At 65.8% G+C, this 19944-nt stretch overlaps 1 protein-coding gene across 1 annotated transcript in view; it reads right to left on the minus strand.

The window, feature by feature from the left end:
• Positions 1–19944, minus strand: part of SSBP4 (single stranded DNA binding protein 4) — a 49269-nt gene that overhangs the window by 11806 nt on the left and 17519 nt on the right. The window lies entirely within an intron of this gene.

Here is a 19944-nt window from a genome sequence, read left to right on the forward strand (position 1 = left end):
GAAATTAACAGCACTAATTAGCGAGGCATCAGGACGGGGGAACGAACCATCCCTCGGGGATGTGCAGCGGGCTGGGTGGAGCCGGCCCAGGGGGTCCCCACCCAGCACAGACCAGAGCAGGGGGGATGTGCCCAGGCCTCAGCTCCCTGCCAATGCCCCTCAACCCCGACCTGCAGCTGCTCTGCTCTGCCAGCGCAGCTCACGGCCCAGCTGGAGGGCGGGTGCAACTCTCCATGACTGCCAGGGAGCTGGGGGGGGGCTGTGGGAGCAGGTGGGGGGCTCCCTGCAGATCCTCCCACCTGCCCCCAGTATGCACCAGGAGTGGACGCCCTTAGGAGAGACAAAGGGAGCTCCAGACTAAGCATCCCCCTCCCAGGCCACACCTGGCCTGCAGCCTCCCTCGTCTGCAATGGGGCGGCGCAGTCCAAGGACACTATGGGGCCCAGCAGGTCGTGCCCTGCCAGAGCATGGCATGCTGGGACCCGCTGGCCAGGGCACAGCCACCGAGGAGCCACTGAGCGAGTGCCTGGCCCTGGGTTGGCGTCTCCTTGCCCCAAGAGCATCCCGCCAGGACACATCTCAGTACGAGCGAGACGGAAATATATGGAGAATCCAACCAGAGCACCCCACCCCCCAGTGCAGCCCCCCTCGGCAGAGCCCCCACCCCAGCCTGGGGAGTCAGGGCCAGGCCACCTGTGGGGCAGGGCGCAGCAGGCTGGGCTGGGCTGTGGGGGCAGGCCCGCGTGGGTGTGCTGTGTGCAGGGGGGCACACTGGGCCCCACCGGCCACGTCCGTCTGAGGGGAGCTATTAAAGCGAAGGAATGCGCTGGCTTTCCGGCTCGGCCCCACGCTGCTCTGCCACAAATGGTTTCAATTTGAAAGGGAGGCGGCTGCTTTCTGCACCTCCATGGCAGTGCTGGGGAAGGGGCCTGCGAAGGGGCTGGGGGGTCCAGAGGCTCTGCTCCACGGGGCTGGCTGAGACACTGCCAAATCCAGGGCCCCGTGCAATCCCTCCCCCACCCTGCTGGTCCTGTCGTCTCCTTCTGCCCCCTGCGCTGGGACCACCCCCCTCCATCACCCCGGGGATTTTCCCTTCCGTAAGGCCCCCCTGCCACCGAGCCTACATCCAATCTCTTGCATGGACGGGGCCTGTCCGACTGGAGCGCTAGGAGTGTGCTCCCAGCTGGCCCTACCACGGCCTGGCAGACCTGGGCCCCCCTTCCCCTCCCTTTGCTCTTGGGGACACAGCCCAGGCGGGGCGGGATGGCGGAGAACAGGAGGGACGGGTCAGACGGCGTGGGGGACACCTGGGCACGGCGCACAGAGGCAGCGTCTCTGCCCACAGGGACGGTGGGAAGGAGCTGAGCAGCCTGACTCTCCTGCCTGGCACCTGGGGCCCAGCGTCCCCCTGCACAGCAGGTGTGAACGTCCCGGAATCCCAACAGCAGCATCTGTGCCCACTTGGCCCCGGGGCAGACGGCAAACGCGGTGCAGGGCGGGGCCAGGAACCCCGGGAACTGGTCCTCCGGACAGGACAGACAGACAGGCCAGCAGTGAGGGATGCACACAGGCTGCCCTGGTCTGGAACGAAGAGTGTCGCCCGCCCCCCACCCCCCGATGAACAATCAGGGGCCTCACCACCCTACAGGAAACATTTGGTTCTAACCTAGACCGGCTGGGGGTGGTGAGGGAGATTCAATGGGACACGAGGCCTTTCCCCTCTAGGGGTGCCAGCTCTAGGCCAGCCCCACAGCAGGGGACTGGCTGGCTCGGGGGGGGGGGCGGGGAATGGGGCCTCTCCCCTCTAGGCATTGCCGGTTTGGATCCAGAACGGATCAACAGCCCCCCAAACCCATTCCCTTCTGAATGTGGAGGGACTCACTGGAGCTAGTACCCTCTGGTGCCTCGTGGTGGGGCCCTTCCAGACTAGGGGGTGGCTCCATGAGGACTTCATGCTGCTGCCCCTGGTACCCGCTATGGGGAAGACACATCTCCAGGGCTGTCCATGCCAGCCCAGGGCTCACAGTGCCAGGCCACCCACCCAGCTGCATTTATCGTGGGAAGCCCTTGCTGAGCGTATGGGGGGAGGGGGCCTGTTAGCTGCCCCCTTGCTCCCCCAGGCTGCCCCTTCCCGCTGGGCGCAGACGGTGATCTCCGCCCTGCGCCCACCAGCTGCTCGACAGACAGCGTCTCTGGCTCTTTCCACAGGCACCACGTGCCAATGCCTGCCCAAGGGGCCAGACCCTCCGTGGCCAGCACGTTCAACCCTGGGTGCCCCAAAGGGACCCGCCCCGAGTGCTGTATACGGGACCAGGACACACCACCCCATGGAGCATGGGCCTCTCCTTGTTGGTCTGTGCCCCCATCCCCAAACCCCCAGGCTCCTGGCGTGCCCAGCCCCTGCCAGAACATGCTGGCCAGAGACATTGTGACATCACAGGCCGGTGTGACATCAGAAGGCCCCTCCCAGTGATGTCACAACGGCCCAGCCGGCGGACTCTGCCCAGCCTCCTAGAGCAGCCGGGTATTTTCACCCCTCTGCTCGTGGGCATCTCCCTGCCGTCCACAGCATCCTGTGCAGGGAGGCGCTCCGGGATCCAGGCTGGCTAGCGATGGGCGGCTCTGCGCGTGCACCCTCCAGCCCCTCGCACGGCGTGTGCTCTGCTAGCCCGCACGGCCGCCCCCACCTGACCGAGCCCAGTGACTCATTTACATGAAATATGACTAATCTCTTCCGTGACAGATGTCCCCAACTGAGCAAGCGGGCGCTGCACACAGCCAGGCTTGCCTGGAAACACTCCCTCCATCACGCTTAAATGGAGAGGCGACGCCGGCCACCCGCCTGGGCACAGCCCCGCAGCTCAGCAGCCCTGGGGCTGGCCAGCTGCAGGCTCTGCAGAGCAGGGCTCCTGGCAGGGGAGGTGCAGGGAGGGGTGGGGTGGGAGCACTGTGCCCACGTGTTCCTCTCGGGCAGCCCCCTCCCCACTGGGTCTACAGGGATCTGGGCTGCGCAACGCCTCCCAGTGAGCGCTGGCATGGACGGCAGAGATAAGGAGGCTGTGTGGGCGGGTGGGTTTCTCACTCACTAATTCCCTGCCAAGCGACGACACGCGACACAGTCACAACTGGGGCAGGAATAGACTGACAGCTGCACCCCCCACGCAGAGCCAGCGCCCTCTCTGGCTGAACCCCCACCCGTGCCCCTGCTGTGTGTCATCACAGGGAGGGCGCAGGCCGGGGGGCAGAGGAGCACCAAGACTCAGGACAAACCAAACACAGGGTTTCACTTTCCATGCTGTTTGCAGTGGGGGAAGTGTCTGGGAGCCGCCATGATGCCCGGGTGGTGCCAGACGCTTTCTCGGATGTAGAGAGAGCCCCTCCTGGGGAGCTGGGCAGGATCCTCAGGGGGCTCCTGGGACCCTTTGAGGGCCAAGCCCCCCATGGCTAGCCCACTCCTGTTGGCATGCAGTGATGTTGCTTGGGCCGGCCAGGCAGAGGGAGCGGAGAGGCAAGTGGACATATTGTGGGGCCACTTTGCTCCCAGTGACCGTGCTGAGCCAGCAGCCGCAGAAACGCCTCAGTGGCACTAAGGTGCAGTGCGCGGGCAGCCCCCCCAGGAAGGTCACGTCAGCAAGGAGAGGGGGCACCAGGCTTCCTGGCAGCCCCTGGACTGTGGGACCTGAGCAGAGGAACCCGGTCATGCTGCACCTCCCACCCCCAGGATTCAGCGCACTCTGCAACACAAGCTCCCCACCACCCAGGAGGGAAATATCACCCCCCTGATGTGCATGGGGAAACTGAGGCACAGACTCACTCCCACTACACAGAGCTAGGGATGGAACCCAGGAGTCCTGACCTGTGATTCCCGGCACTCATTGCCAGACGGTTCAACATGCCCTCCCCACAGGGGGCCACGCTGCCTGAGGGCACTTGGCTCCCACCACCACCATCATCCCCTCCACTGGCTGGCTCGCCTGTGAACTGGCCCAAGGAGGCGAGTGCTGGGGCTTAGTGGAACCATGTGCAGCATCTGCTGCCAACCTGCAGCCTGGGGAGCTGAGGCCCCTTCCTTCCCGGTGCTCCAGCCCCAGAGCCGGGCCGCGTGGGACTCCCATCCAACCAGTCCCACCCATGGAGCCCCATGCCACCCGCTCCCACCAGATGCTTTGGGGCACGACAAGCTTCTAGGAGGAGGCAGCAGCCCCAGCAGGGGACAGGCCTTTCTGCCGGGAACAGGGCAGGGCCAGGGCTGCTGCACTGGACAGTGCTGCCTCCCTGAGTCAGCATCATGGGTTGTGCCCACCCTCTTCCCCGTGAAGTCACACAGGTCATAGGCAGCAGGAAGCCCGCTCCGGCCAGGCCCTGGGGCCCTGATGCCCTGTCCCCGTGGGTCAGGGGCTTGGTCCAGGCAGCCTCTCTGCTTCAGGGGGAGCGAGAGAGCGAGCGCTAGGGCCCTGCAGCAGACACAGTTATGGCCCCCTGCCTCATTTATCAGCAGCAGGATCAGAGCAGGCTGGGCCCAGCTGAACTCACTTTACAGCCATGCACAAATCATTTGCAAGACAATGGAGAGTCTGTGCAGGCAGCCAAAACCAACAGCGCCGGAGGCGAGGCAGCCGAGCGGCACCCCATGAAACCGGCCTCCCCAACGCCAGCCGCGCAAATCTCTCCCCCCCCACATTCCACCCGCGCTCGTTAACCCCCTCGCCGCCTGGCCACCTGCACCCACCGCATGCGGCCCTTTGTCTGGGGTTCGCCACAGCCTGGCCCTGCTTTGCCCCAACAGGCCCCCACACTGCCACAGGGCCCCTCCCAGACCTGGCAGACCGGCTCAGCGCTGCATGGTAAAAACCCCTTGACGTGCACCCCAATTCCAGGCCTCCCCAAGGGCCCCCCATCACCAGCCAGCTGCCATCTCCCCTCGGGGCTCCCCGCGTTGCTGCAGCTGCTCTCCTCACCACAGCTCAGGGCACACACATGTGTTATGGCAGGGGCGCTAGTAAGCACAGGGCTGGCAGGGCCAGGGCGCTGGGCTGGGCAGTGGGCACCCCGGCACGGCAGGGCTGCTGGCAAACGTCTCCTTGAGAGCACTGGGGCAACTCAAGAATCAAGAGAGCCCGCGCAAGGATCTCAAAGAGGGAGCTGGCACCCCTGACCGCAGCCTGGGCAGAGCTCTGGTGCCCTCAGGGACCATGCTGCTGCAGGCCAGGCCCAGAGCCCCAGCAGTGCCAGGGCAGTGCCGTCACAGGGAGGGGGGAGCTAGCCGTGGCCAGCAGAATGGCCAGGAGCGCTGCTGGAGCCGGGGCTCGCTCCCAGCCGTGGTCTTGAGTCCGTCCTACAGACGGTACCAACTGGGACCCAGCCTTCCAATCCCACCAGCGTCCCACTGTCCGCCAACAGCCAGCTGCTGCCCGCAGCCCTGCCGAGAAGCCAACTCAGGCAGCAGGGTGAGGGGGGGCCAGCTGGAGAGACCCCAGCTGGCATCTGTCAGGGCCCAGGGTAGGCGGGACACAAGGGCGCACCGTGGGCAGCGGGGAAGCCCATGTGGGGGGCAGGGGATGATGCCCATCAGGATGGTGAGGCCTGAGGACGCCTGGCGTCAGCACCGACAGGGCAGCCCAGAGAGGGTTAAAGCCGGAGGTGCCAGCGCAGGGGAGCAGCAGGCTCCCAGGAGATTCCTGGCCCTGGCCCACGGTTCCAAGGCAGGGCTGGGGCGCTCGGGGTAGGAACGAGGAAGGAGTTGGAGGGGCAGCACGGGCTGCTTGGCAAGGCCCGGGGGGGGTGTCACACGGCAGGGCAAGAGCCCAGCGCCCCAACAGAGGAGGCATCCGAGGGAGCCTGGCACCACAGGTTGGAAGCCCCCTTGAGCCCCCTGAGCTGGCGCCAGGCCCCATGTGCTCCCTGGTCAGCACTGAAGAAGGAGATCAGGCCAGCTTCCCCCAGTCTGAGCTCCTGGGGACGTCACCCAGCCCAGCTCCATGGGGCAGCTGCGTATGGGCTCTGAGGCCAATCCCACACCAGCCGGCCGGGTGCTGCCACAGAGGCAGTGATGAGAAAGGAGGGTGAGGGGCTGCCCGGGGCTGGGGGAGCGGGGCTGGGGACACCCCCAGAGCTGTCAATCACAGCCCCGCTCCAGGCCTGGAGATGCAAAGCAGGTGTTGCCATGGCAACAGGTTGGGGAGTCTCTGCATCAAGGTCATGAAAACCAGCAAGAGAAAACGAGAGGGGAGGGGGTGTGCGGGGGAGGGGAGGGGGCGTGCGGGGGAGAGGAAGGAGGGGTGCTGGGAGAGGCAAGAGAAGGGCAGGACGGGAGGCGGTGTGCAGGGGAGGGGAGAGCATCCATGGCAGCGGGGCACACAAAAGTTGTAGGGGGAGAAGCTGCCCGGTGCGGGGGCCCAGGGGTGCGAGCGACGGCAGCTGGGGGTTCCCAAGGACCCATCAAGCACCCGCCCCCTGCATCGGCTGTCCCAGCAACACCTCCTCCTGCCCTTACACCCGCCCTGCCCCCAGCCTGCCCCCCAACCGGCTCTTTCACTTGTCCGCCCCCCCCCTGCGCCGGTGCCAGGCTCCCTCACGGGATAGCCAGGGGCTGGGGGTACCACACTCAGGGCTGCTGGGCAGCACGCAGAGGGGCGCGCAGGGTAGCAGGGCCCAGACCCCCAGGCCGTTCCCAGGAAGCGCTGTGGCCGGGGGGTACAGGAACGGGTTTGGTGCCCTGCACCAGCCCACTGCGACCAGCTGCGCCAGGAGGCTGCGGCGACAGGCACTACGGAGACACACAGGCATTAACCGAGAATAAAGGGCGGGGGGGAAGGACTGCCTGAGCCTGCAGGCAGCCAGTGAGCTCCCCAGGGGGCCAGGATCCCCACACCCTCTGCCCTGCTCTGACACCACCTGCTGTGGCAGGGAGAGGGGCAGAGACTTGCTTTCTCCATCTCCCCCGGGGCAGAAGCACAAATACCTTAAGTAGCCACTGAGGCCTGTAACCCTGCACAGGAAGGGGGGGGCATTGCCATGTGGGGCGGGGGGGACACGTTTGTGTGTACACACATGTGCGTGTGTGCGTGCACCCTTAGCATGAGAATCCTACCCCACCTCCCTGACACCCACCCCCTCCCTGGCACAGCATCACCCGCTAGTCACAGCACACAGCCCAGCAGTGGGCTCCTCTCTCTGCCAGCCGCCGTAGGGTTAACGGGGAGGGGAGCCCAGCGCTGCAGCTCGCAGGGAGGGGGGCTGGCAGGCACTGGGGGTGAGGTGCAAGGGCTGGGCCGGCCTGCTGTGGAGAGGGGCCCCAGGGCCCCATCCAGATGTGCTCATTGGCTAGGAGGCTGCTCTAGCCAGGCGGCCCCTGCTGCCCCAGATGCTGCTTGGTGACAGATCATGCCCTCCTCTAACAGGATATCCTCCCGCCTTCCTGCCTGCAGCCTGGGGAACTAGAGGGGCACCAGCCCCTGGCATGGGCACCAGCCCCTGGTGCAGCCTCAGCACCCCACGAGCCCTGGCACCAGAACGATGCTCCTTCCCATGGGGTCACGCTGAGGCGACCGACCCCGGCCCTCGCTGCTAGCGCCTGCGGGCTCACCTGCAGGAAAGCGGCACACGGCCAGGGGGTGCGTTGGTAATGGATCACGAAAGCAGAGGGGCCGGGAGGCATGAGCACGAGGCCCCCACTGTGCACGCAGCACCCCCATGTCCTCCCCAGGCTCCAGGGGACAGGCTGCCCGCACAGCTCTCTCCACTCCCGACCCTGCTGTGTCTGTCAGGGTCCTGGACTGCCCCTCGCTGGAGTAGCTCAGCCCCTGCCAATGTCCTGTGTCCTCACCCCCAGGGCACCGCCCCTCTGCCTCCACTGCCCAGCAGACCATGGCACACTGTCGGTGCCCCATTGGTGCCCAGCCAGCCGAGGTGGGGCAGCGGGGAGAGCGTGGCGAGCACTACGGGCAGTCGTCACTCACACCGCGAATGCCAGTCCAGTGGGGAGGGGGGCAGATAACACAGCGCCTCCCCTCACTACCCCTCAGACCATCCCGTCCCGGCCAGGGCCCTGTCCCCACACCCACACTCAGCCACCCCACCCTCACTCTGCCCCCCACGGTCCAGACACTCTCAAGTCCAGCAGAGCGGCTGCTGCCCGCTCCCCTGGGTGGGGCTGCCCGGCTTCACCCCAGCTGTCACAGGGCAGTTTCTCCGCGGTCTGTGCAGCACCAGCAGGGGGCAGCGCGATGCACAGAACAATCAGCCATGAGGGTTGGATGGGCAGCCCCAGGGTTTGGCTGGTGGCCAAGATGGGCAGCTGGTCCCCATGCCCCCCCAGCTCAGACAGCAGGGTGTTGCCCAGGGTGTGTGAGTCCTGCCCATGGTACGTGGGGGGCTGTCAGCGCATATCCCCTGTGGCACAACTCCAAATCTCGCTGGCAGGACTCAACTCTGCTCCTCCCAGCCCCAGGCCTGGGCGTCGAGGACCCCACCATGGCCAGCCCCAGGAGGGTCTTCCCCTCGCACTCCCAGGCAGGGCACCTCTGCCAAGACTTGGTGGGAGCTTGGGAAGCAAGTTCTGGGGGCCCTGCTCCCCCAGCCCCACAAGTTGGGGGCTCTCAGCCTTGCTGCTCCAACACAAGACAGGCTAGAACCAGGACAGGGGCCAAGGGAGCCTGTCCAGAGTCAGACCTGGGTCCTGCAGCCGGGTGAGCTCAGCCGCTCTGCTGCTGGCCCGAGAGCCACCCCCATGATCCCTGGGGCCTCCCCTGGTGCCCACGTGAGTTCTGGTGGCTGTGGGCGGTGCTAATGTTCGAATTGCTGGGCTCCACAGACCATCAATTCTCTCCGCTGCCTAAATACCGGCAGCCAAGGTGCGGAATGAGCCAGCCTTGCCACTTAGCCGGCGATCGATCAGGGGCCAGGCGCATGGGGTGCAGCAGGTGAGCTGGGCTGGTGCCAGTCCCGACTCACCCTCGCACCGGGGCAGGGGGTTGGCACTGGGGCAGCAACCTGTGGGGCTGTGCCCTGACCCCCCATGGAGGCTCCCCTCTGCTGGGGCTCCCAGCCCCCCAGCGGCCTCCCTGCTCCCAAAGCCCTTTCGCTTTACATATGCAAGGCAGCGCTGCCATGGCAACGGGGCCTGCCCATGCCGTCTGACCCGAGCGGCGTCGCTGCGCCAGATTCTCATTAACTCCAGCGTGGCAATCAGTTCTGCACCGAGCACACGGCCGGGCACCACAGAGCTGGCTCCCAGCCCACCCTGCTCCCCGGGGCTGGAGGGTGGGGGGAGAGAGCTCATTAAGCCCTCCAGCACATACCCCCGCTGCACCCTCGCCTGATAAAACGCCCAGCACTTGGCAAACCTGCAGCCAGAGGGGAAAGGCAGGGACCCCGGGGAGCTGAGCCTAGACACCGTCCTAGAGAGAGGGCAGCCTGGGAACGGCCAGAGAAAGACAGACAGAGCCAGCCCTGCCCAAGGCCACGCAGCGAGTCAGGGGCTGAGCTGGGAAGAGACCCCAGGAGGTCTGACTCCCCATCCCCGTCTGTAACCACTAGAACCTACTGCCGTGACCGGCTGCTGCGACAGCCTGGCTGCAGGGCACCAACTGCAGGGCAGGCTGCTGCAGCCCCACGCAGCCCCCAGCATCTAGGCCTGACCTTTCCCTCCCCTCACCAGCTACTGACAGAGCCGTGTGGGCCATCCCGGGGAGGGGGACGTGGGGGTGGGAGAGCCAGGTGGAGGGAGGCATGGGAGATCCAGGGGGAGAGGGCATGGGAGATGCAGGGGAGGGGGGGCTGGGAGATCTGGGGGAGGAGTGAGGGCTGGGAGATCCGGGGGGGGGCGGGGGCGTGGGGGTGGGAGATCTGGGGGAGGGGGGCGCGGGCAGGCTCTGCACAGAAGAAAGTTTCTCTGGAGCCTGCCCGTGTCTTCCCAGAGCTGGTTAACTGAGGGACCGGCAGCCAGGCTGGGGCACTCCAGGGGCACGTGCTGGGCAGAACAGCACAGCCCCCAATCCCTCTGGGACAACGTTCCCGGGAAGCCAGGCAGAACCAGCCTCCTCCAGCGCCGGGTAGTGCCCGGTCCAGGGGGCTTGGAGGATGGAGGCAGCCCCTCCCCCAGGCGAGGGGGACCTGGGGGTGTCCTGTTGCTGGTGGGGGACATGGGCTCCAAGAGCTGTCACTCTGGCAAGTTGCTGCATGGCTGCCAGGACCCCCGTAGGGCCCGGGGGGTGGGGGGCTGGCACGGACAATGGGACCAGCCCAGCCCGGCTCCCGCCTCCACGTGGAGGAGACAAAGGGGCCAGTGCTGAGGGGGCAGAGCCAGGAGGGGGAGCGGCAGCACTGGGGGAGGGGGGGGAAATGTGTGTGTGTGTGTGCGGGGGGGGGGGGGGGGGACAATCAGCATTTTCTAGCCAACCTAGATTGGGAGGAGGAAGTGGGGGATGGGACGGAGGGAGTCTGCATCCCCTCTCCCTGCAGTTTGCTCAGGCAGGGTGGGAGGTAGGAGGCCCCTTGGTTCAGTCAGCCTCTAACTGGAGCCCATCTCCCCCCCCCCCTGCGCGTGTAGGTTGGTTAGAAAAGGCAGATTCCCCCAACACACACACACCCCCCCCCATGGTGCTGAGCACAGGGCTGGGATCACACTGGCCTCCCCAGGGGTCGCCTTCCAATAGCCACCACTCAGGACTTTACCCAAAGGAGGCTGGGGGGGCCGGTACCACCCTGGGGCTGCAAAAGGGGCAGAGCCCAATAGCACCCACAGCCGGGGTCAAAGTGCTCCCGAGCTGCCAGACCACTCCATGGCACCAGAGCCCTGAGTAAAGCCAGTCCCTGCAGCAGGATCCAGTGCAGGGCCTGAGCTGGCAAACCCCACAGCTGCCCCCACACCAGCGCCCTTTGCCCGGAGCTGGCCTATGGCAGACCCGGCCCTGAGGCAGCACCATGGAGCTGGGATGGCTCCCGCCCCAGAGGGCATGGGGCCGCGGCCTGGAGGGCATGTGCCCACAGTGCTGGGGCTGCATGGCACAAGGATTATGTACAGGGCAATTAGTGTCCTTCCCATCAGCCTGACTGCAGCGTCAGTAAATAGACCCGAGTAATTAAAGAGCCAGCAAAACAAACAGATGGCTCCGTGCCGGAGGGCAGCTAGGAGGGGGGCACGATGCTGGAGCACTGGGGGGGGAGAGGGGCACTGCACAGAGGGCCGGGCCAGGAGGGAGCACCATGCTGGGGACAGAGCTGGGAAGGGGAGGACCATGCCAGGGAGGAGGTGAAGGGGTGGCATCGCCCTAAGGGGGCCATGCCAGGAGCACTGTGCCATGCCAAGCCCCCTGGGGTTATCTCCACCAGTAGTCTCTCTGCCCTCCATCCAGCCGCAGCACCACCCTCCTCCCCACCTAGCCTCAGCCACCAGGCTCCCAGCATGGGGGCCCGAGGGTACCATGGGCATGTTCCACCCCTGCCCATTCCAGCACCACAGCTCCCTGCTGCAGCCCGGGGCTGGACTCAGAGCCAGTCAGAGCCCCCCAGCACCCCACAGCCCCTGCCCACTTCACCAGCTGGCTCCCTGGTGCCCCACACAGTCCAGTTCCTCAGTGCCGGGGCAGAGCTTCCCTCCCACTCTGCACAGTGGGTGTCCCTTGCAGGGCCACTGCTGTCTTGCTGGGCCCGTAGCCCTGGGCAATGCAGGGCCAGGAGCCCCACCCTGCCCTGGGCGGCCCATCCAGTGTAGAGCGTGAGCTGTCCCATCCCACCAGGCCCCTGCCCTGCCAGAGGGGCCGCCTGGCCTGCACGTGGCCAAGGCGCAGCGTGGCACACGGATTTGCCAACTCCACCAGCCACCAGGCAGTTCAGTGCTTGGCAGCAGAGCAGCAATCCCAGCGCCAGGACAAACAGCCAGGGCCTGCTCCACACTAGTCAAACACAGGCAGCCAGCGGCAGCCGTGCTGTTGACTCTGTGGCCACTGATTAACTCCCCAGGAGCCCCATGCAGATAAGAGCCCGAGCTGCTGCAGAGCCCTGACCCCCGGCCCCCAGCGCTGCCTGAGCACCGGGGGGCAGGGGAACAGCCAGGCTCTGCTGTGACTCCTAGGGGCAGGTGGCAGCATCTGGGCGATGGGAACTGGGTCCCTGCAGGGCTGGCAAGGGAGGGGAGGGGAAGCCAGGGTAGTCTCTGGCTGGTGGGATGGCACCTGTCCTGGGCCCGGCCTTGGAGCAGGGCCTTTCTCTGTGGCTGCCCGACACCTGGGGTGTTCCAGGGCTTGGGAGGGGGGGTGCATAGAACAGCCTCCAGCCTGTCCAGCTGTGTGCAGGGAAGGGGGCCGCAGAGGCTAACCTGTTCCCACTCTAGCCCTAAGCCTGGCAGGGTGCCCCAGAGCCAGGTGCAGCTGAGAAGTGACAACACGTTTGCTGGCCCCTGGCTCCTGCTGCCGGGGCTAATTCTATCCAGATGTCAGAGCTGCTTGGCCCCCCCACAGCCAAGCCAAGCAAGCCCAGTGCTCCGTTTCCCCAGGCAAGCTCCAAAGACATCCAGCGCCCCACTGCCAGGGGTGTCTGCCTGAGGCCCCCGAGCACACCCCAGACTTGCCCCACATCTGCCCCCCCCCAACACACACACATGCCCCACAGCCAGGCTAGGCCACAGGGCAATCTGACTGGCTGCCCCACTGCAGCTCACCCTGCCAAGCTGGGTCAGGGAGTGGCACCAGAGGCACAATGGGGCCCAAAGCTGAGGCCCTGCCCCCCCCGTGCTCATTAGAGGCAGCAGAGCACTTCTGCATGCATGGGGCACCGGGAGGTCTGTGGAACTGACCCCTCCCCATCAAGGTGGCAGAGGAAGGTGAAGAAGGGGCCAAGGCAGTCCCAGTTCTCTGGGAGAGGAGAGAAGGCTCCGACATCTCCCCTGCCCTAGCACAGCCCCCCAGCACGGAGCCACCCCCCAGCACTACTCTAGGGAGCAGGGTCAGCACTGGTGGGGAGATCACCCCCACGCTCACCAGCCCAGCAATTTTCCACACAGGTCTGCCGTCCATGCCCTGCCCAGGCCAGGCCTTGCTTAACACCAGGAGACCCACACCTAGCCCAGGAGCCCGGTTTGCAACCCTCCTGGTTACAAATTAAACCTTGAAAATGTGATTTAAGTGAACCCTGAAGACTTGGCTGGCAGAGAAGGGGGCATCGGGGAGTAACCAGGGGCCTGGGATCATGATGGGGCACGTGCACATGGCTCTGTCTGTCACAGTGGGTGTGCGCACATGTGTGAGGTGTGTATCTGCGTGACTGTGTGTGGTGTGTGTGTGTTCACATGGGCTGTGCGCACACACAAGGCCCATGCACGGCTACGCCTCTGTGCACGCTCACGTGTGTGGGGTGCGTCTCTCTCTCTGGCAGCACGACGTGCATGTGTGAGCACAGCGTGCCAGGCCCAGCCCTGGAAATTTCTGGGGGCAGCAGCACCTGTGGCTGGGGGCAGACGGCAGACACCCTGTGGGGCTGCAGGACTGTGATGGGAGGGAGCGGCTGGGAATGAGCCACTGCCCTTTTAAGCACACCCCCCCCCCCACGGCTGAGGGCTGGCGCGCCCCACGCTCTCCGGAGCGTGCTGGCGGATTCCCACGGGGCCCGGCCCGGCGCTCTGCTCCCCTCCCAGAAAGTTATTCATGTGCACAGAGCACCAGCAGGAGCCGCGCCGCTCCCTGCAGCACGGGCCTGAAATATTAATGCCCCGCACGCTGCAGCCTGCCAGCCAAGGGCAGCCGGGCCGAGAGCGCGGCCAGCGCCGTGAACCTCGGCCGCCCCACGCACGCCCTGTGGCGCTAGAGGGGCGCCGCCATCTGCTCTCTCTGCACAGCCCGAGGCAGCAGGCGCGGGCTTGGCCAGGCACCCCACCGCTGGCGCTGACGCTTCTGCACAAAGAGGAGGGTAGCAGGAGGCCCTGGACCACCCCCCCCACGGCCTCGGACTGGTTAGGAAGGGGCTTGGCTGGGGGGCTGCTCACAGGCTCCAGGCCCAGCCGAAGGGAGACCCTCACCGTGCCCCTGGGCAACCCAGCTACTCACAAAGCCCCTCAGCCAGCCCACAGGGGAGACCACCAGCTCCCCCCGTCACTCTGCCCCCAGTCTTTCCCAGCCCGGTCTCTGCCTCCTGCCCCCAGCCAGCCAGGGCCCTGCCAGAACCCAGCGATCAGGAACGAAGGGCACTGCTCTGGCCTCCTGCACTGCTGCCAGCCAGGCACCAAGCGCCATGCATGGGGCCTGCGTTACTGCAGGCTGAGAACAGGACCGGGGCACCAGCACAGCGTGGGGCGGGGATGGGGGCAGGGAGCCCTGGCTGGGATAGCAGGGAGCTCCAGGTCAGGACAGAGAAACACCAGCAGGGCAGCGCAGGTGGGATAGTAGGGGGCTGCGGGTCGGGGTTGAGGGGTAGCGTCCGGCTGTGTGCGTGGAAGGGCACTGGATCATGCACAGACCCACAAGTTGCTGCCGGGTACAGTGCTGCCAAGCAAACTCACCCCCTTTCCAGCGTTTCACCCTGCAAACACCCACAAAGATTGGCAAGAGCCCCCCTGGCTGGCCCCATGCAGCCCCCTCCTCCTCCCCCCTTCAGGGTCTGCACCTAAACACACCCAGCTGTGCCCCCTGCTCCCTGTTACTGACACCTCACGGGCTCTGGGCTGCAGCTGGTAACGGGCGGCCTGGCCTGCCTCCAGATGCACCAGGCTCCCCCTCCCTGGTGTAACCAGAGCTGCCTGGAGGGGAGGAGAGGCCCGTCAGCGTGCTGGGTCCTAGCGAACCTCAATTCCCTGCTCCTCACCCCAGGACGGCGGTGAGCTGGGAGTGGGGTGCAGCCCCTCCCTGCCACGACTTCCCACAGGGTGTGCGTCCCAGGCTTAGTGCAGGGGGCAGGGAGCCAGGAACCCTGGGTCCCATCCATTCCTGACATCAACTCCCTCTGGCCAACATGGCCCAGCGCCCAAATCCTAGCTAGGAGCTGGGGCTAGAGTGGGAAGTGGGGAATGGGAGATGGGACCCTTCCCTTCCAGGGTGCACCGGCTCTGATCCAGCCCCAGGGTGGGGCTTTCCCCTTGTGGTCACTGGGTGCAATCTCACCCCACCCTTCAGTGACAGAACTGTCACCACCTGAAGAACAGTCAATGGCTTGTGTGACATGAGTCTGCAGGTTCTCAGTTGGGTCCCTGATGGATGGGTGCCCGTGCCATGCAGCTGCCCTCACAGCTGGCTCCCTGGGGGTCGGCCCTGCAGTGGGGAGAAGGGCCTGGTCTGGCTATGTAGCTGGCGGCCCCCCCAGCAGAGGGAGGCGGGCTGAGAACTGAGCCTCCCGCAACAGCCTGTTAACATCTCTCACCCGGGCATGTGGTCAAATCACTGCCCCTGTCCTGCACCAGAGCTGGCTGCAGCACATGGGGGCTGGTGCCAGGAAAGAGGCTCCAGCCCTTGCTGTGCAGAAGTTGTCACACACACACACACACCCCCACAAGCCACCAGCGCAGTCAAAACACACGAGCCACCTGTCCAAACGTTCCCATCACACGCCCCATCTCCGCAGCTGGCAAATCGGGTATTTAGCAGGGAGACAATACAGCTGAAAACACAAACTGAATGACAGGAGAAAGGAAACTGTCGGCACAAAGATGCAGCGTCGTTAACAGCAAACCTGTCCCAGTGCCTGCATCATGGCTGCTCCCCCCTTTCCAGCCCCACACCCAGCTCCTGCAGACAACTCGCTGCTTAGATCCAGAGCAAGCACTTCATGCCCTCCAGTTATGTCAGGAGCACCGGGCATGGGGAAGCGGGTACCCTGGGGGCTCCCCACCCCAGGCTGCTCCTGCAGATGCCCAGAGATGGGCAGCGCAGAGCCCTGCCGGTTAGACCAGCTCAGTGCAGTGGGCTGGGTGCTTGCAGGAAGTTCCTGCCCTGGGGGCTGCCACTCTCCAGCCCAGGATGCTTGCCCGAGGGCACCCTCGCTCTCCTCCTGCCCACAAGAGGTGCCCCTCACACACTCCAGATCTTAGCCTTGACCTCCTGTCATGGAGTCCAGTGCATCCCACCGCTACCACCAGTTGTCACAGAGTCCCCGGGCGATGCTCTGGAACTGCTCCCCATGAAGCCAGGCAGGACTCTGGGGAAGTCTCCTCTCTGGGAGCAGCCTGTCTGCAGGACACACAGCTCACACAGCTTCCACCTTCCTGGGTCTGACCTCGGAGCATTCAGCCTCCTCTGCCCCTCCGTGCGCTTCCCACAGCGAGTCCGCTCAGGCGGGGTCCTGGGGAAGCCAGAGGGTCCTGCCCCCCAACTCCGCAGTCAGATGCAACTCTCAGCCAGCCAGTGAAACAGAAGTTTATTAGACCATGTTCCTGTCATCTAACACAGAGCTTGTAGGTGCAGAGAACAGGACCCCTCAGCTGGGTCCATTTTGGGGGGCAGTGAGCCAGACAACTACATCTGCACTTCACTCCATGTCCCCAGCCAGCCCTAAACTGAAACTGCCTCCAGCCCCTCCTCCTCTGGGCTTTCCCTTTTCCTGGGCCAGGAGGGCACCCGATTCCTTTGTTCTCCAACCCTTTAGCTCTCACCTTGCAGGGGGGAAGGGCCCAGGCCATCAGTTGCCAGGAAACAGGGTGTCGGCCATTCTCTGTGTCCAGACCCCTGCACACACCTGCCCTCTAGGGCTCTGCAGTGATCATACACCCTTACCCCACCACCTAGATACTGAAGAACTGCCTAGGGGAAACTGAGGCACCCCCACACTACTCAGAGGAAACATTAAGAACAGTCCCGCTTCGTCACATCTCCGCCTCGGCACCCCCCCAGCCAGTGGGTGCTGAATCACCTACACCCTGCTGCGCCTGGATGACCGGGCGAGTGTGCAAAGAGAGCACGCATGCCTGCCATTTGTGGGAGGGACCTGGGCAGTGGGTCATGGCAGCTCACGCCTTGTGTGGAGATGGTGCCTGCTCTGGCCCGGGGTCTAGGATGACCCACAGGGGATCAGAGATCACAGTGGGTGTGTGAGGAACTACCCAGCAGGGTGCCATGGTGACCCTGGCAGAGCCACCACTGCATGACACCTGGGCACCCCCACCCCACCAGGTCACAGTCCTCCCCCTAGTCTCAGACTGGGACTAAGGGGTGGATTTGAGGGTAATTAACAAACTGGAACAAATTTCCCCAAGGCCTGGGGAGGAGTCTCCATCCCTGGGCTGTTTCCCTGACAGCTCCGCTCTAGGAATGGTGGGGGCAGGTCTCTGCCCGTGTTACGCAGGGGGTCAGACTAGATGGTCACAATGGGCCTCCTGGCCCAAAAATACAGGGTCCAACTCCCCCCCCCCCCAATCTCAAAAACGGGAGTGGTCACCCCGAGAGTGGCTGCCCTGGGGGCCTGTCCCCGCCACCCATTTCCTAGCACCCCTTGGCCTCTGGGGAGCTTTCCTGGATAAACCCAGACGTTCCCAGTCTGCAGCCCAATGCTCAGCGCCTTGCTCCAGAGCCCTGCCAGGAGAAGCAGGAAGTGCCAGGCGGGACCTTGCCCAGGCCCCACACAGCTTCCAGCCGGGGTCAGGGCAGAGAACACGAGGCCCGGAGCTAAGGGCTCAGCAACGACACCTAGCCCCAAGTGTGGCCGGGAAAGGAGGAGGCTCCTCACAAGCACCCACCCAGCCAGCAGACACGGCCGTGCTAGGGCGCACAGCCCCCCCAGACTTCAGCAAGCCCCCCCTCCCCACTACAGCCGCCACCACCACCCCCGACCCTGTCACAGCACGCTGCCCCCCCCGGCTACAGCCACACACACCCCGACCCTGTCACAGCACACTGCCCCCCCTCCCCAGCTACAGCCACACACCCCGACCCTGTCACAGCACACCGCCCCCCCTCCCCAGCTACAGCCACACACCCCGACCCTGTCACAGCACACCGCCCCCCCTCCCCAGCTACACCCACACACCCCGACCCTGTCACAGCACACTGCCCCCCCCCCAGCTACACCCACACACCCCGACCCTGTCACAGCACACCGCCCCCCCTCCCCAGCTACACCCACACACCCCGACCCTGTCACAGCACACCGCCCCCCCTCCCCAGCTACAGCCACACACACCCCAACCCTGTCACAGCACACCGCCCCCCCCCAGCTACACCCACACACCCCGACCCTGTCACAGCACACCGCCCCCCCTCCCCAGCTACAGCCACACACACCCCGACCCTGTCACAGCACACCGCCCCCCCTCCCCAGCTACACCCACACACCCCGACCCTGTCACAGCACACCACCCCCCCTCCCCAGCTACACCCACACACCCCGACCCTGTCACAGCACACTGCCCCCCCCCAGCTACACCCACACACCCCGACCCTGTCACAGCACACCGCCCCCCCTCCCCAGCTACAGCCACACACACCCCGACCCTGTCACAGCACACCGCCCCCCCTCCCCAGCTACAGCCACACACACCCCGACCCTGTCACAGCACACCGCCCCCCCTCCCCAGCTACAGCCACACACACCCCAACCCTGTCACAGCACACCGCCCCCCCCCCCAGCTACACCCACACACCCCGACCCTGTCACAGCACACCGCCCCCCCTCCCCAGCTACAGCCACACACCCCGACCCTGTCACAGCACACCGCCCCCCCTCCCCAGCTACACCCACACACCCCGACCCTGTCACAGCACACTGCCCCCCCCCAGCTACACCCACACACACCGACCCTGTCACAGCACACCGCCCCCCCTCCCCAGCTACACCCACACACCCCGACCCTGTCACAGCACACCGCCCCCCCTCCCCAGCTACACCCACACACCCCGACCCTGTCACAGCACACCGCCCCCCCTCCCCAGCTACAGCCACACACCCCGACCCTGTCACAGCACACCGCCCCCCCTCCCCAGCTACAGCCACACACCCCGACCCTGTCACAGCACACTGCCCCCCCCCAGCTACACCCACACACCCCGACCCTGTCACAGCACACCGCCCCCCCTCCCCAGCTACAGCCACACACACCCCGACCCTGTCACAGCACACCGCCCCCCCTCCCCAGCTACAGCCACACACCCCGACCCTGTCACAGCACACCGCCCCCCCCCAGCTACACCCACACACCCCGACCCTGTCACAGCACACCGCCCCCCCTCCCCAGCTACAGCCACACACACCCCGACCCTGTCACAGCACACCACCCCCCCCCCCAGCTACAGCCACACACCCCGACCCTGTCACAGCACACCGCCCCCCCTCCCCAGCTACAGCCACACACACCCCAACCCTGTCACAGCACACCACCCCCCCTCCCCAGCTACACCCACACACCCCGACCCTGTCACAGCACACCGCCCCCCCTCCCCAGCTACAGCCACACACCCCGACCCTGTCACAGCACACTGCCCCCCCCCAGCTACACCCACACACCCCGACCCTGTCACAGCACACCGCCCCCCCTCCCCAGCTACACCCACACACCCTGACCCTGTCACAGCACACCGCCCCCCCCTCCCCAGCTACACCCACACACCCCGACCCTGTCACAGCACACCGCGCCCCCCCCCCCAGCTACAGCCACACACCCCGACCCTGTCACAGCACACCGCCCCCCCTCCCCAGCTACAGCCACACACCCCGACCCTGTCACAGCACACTGCCCCCCCCCAGCTACACCCACACACCCCGACCCTGTCACAGCACACCGCCCCCCCTCCCCAGCTACAGCCACACACACCCCGACCCTGTCACAGCACACCGCCCCCCCTCCCCAGCTACAGCCACACACCCCGACCCTGTCACAGCACACTGCCCCCCCCCAGCTACACCCACACACCCCGACCCTGTCACAGCACACCGCCCCCCCTCCCCAGCTACACCCACACACCCTGACCCTGTCACAGCACACCGCCCCCCCTCCCCAGCTACACCCACACACCCCGACCCTGTCACAGCACA

Source organism: Natator depressus, chromosome 25 (assembly GCF_965152275.1).
Source record: "Natator depressus isolate rNatDep1 chromosome 25, rNatDep2.hap1, whole genome shotgun sequence".
NCBI classification, from domain to species: domain Eukaryota; kingdom Metazoa; phylum Chordata; order Testudines; family Cheloniidae; genus Natator; species Natator depressus.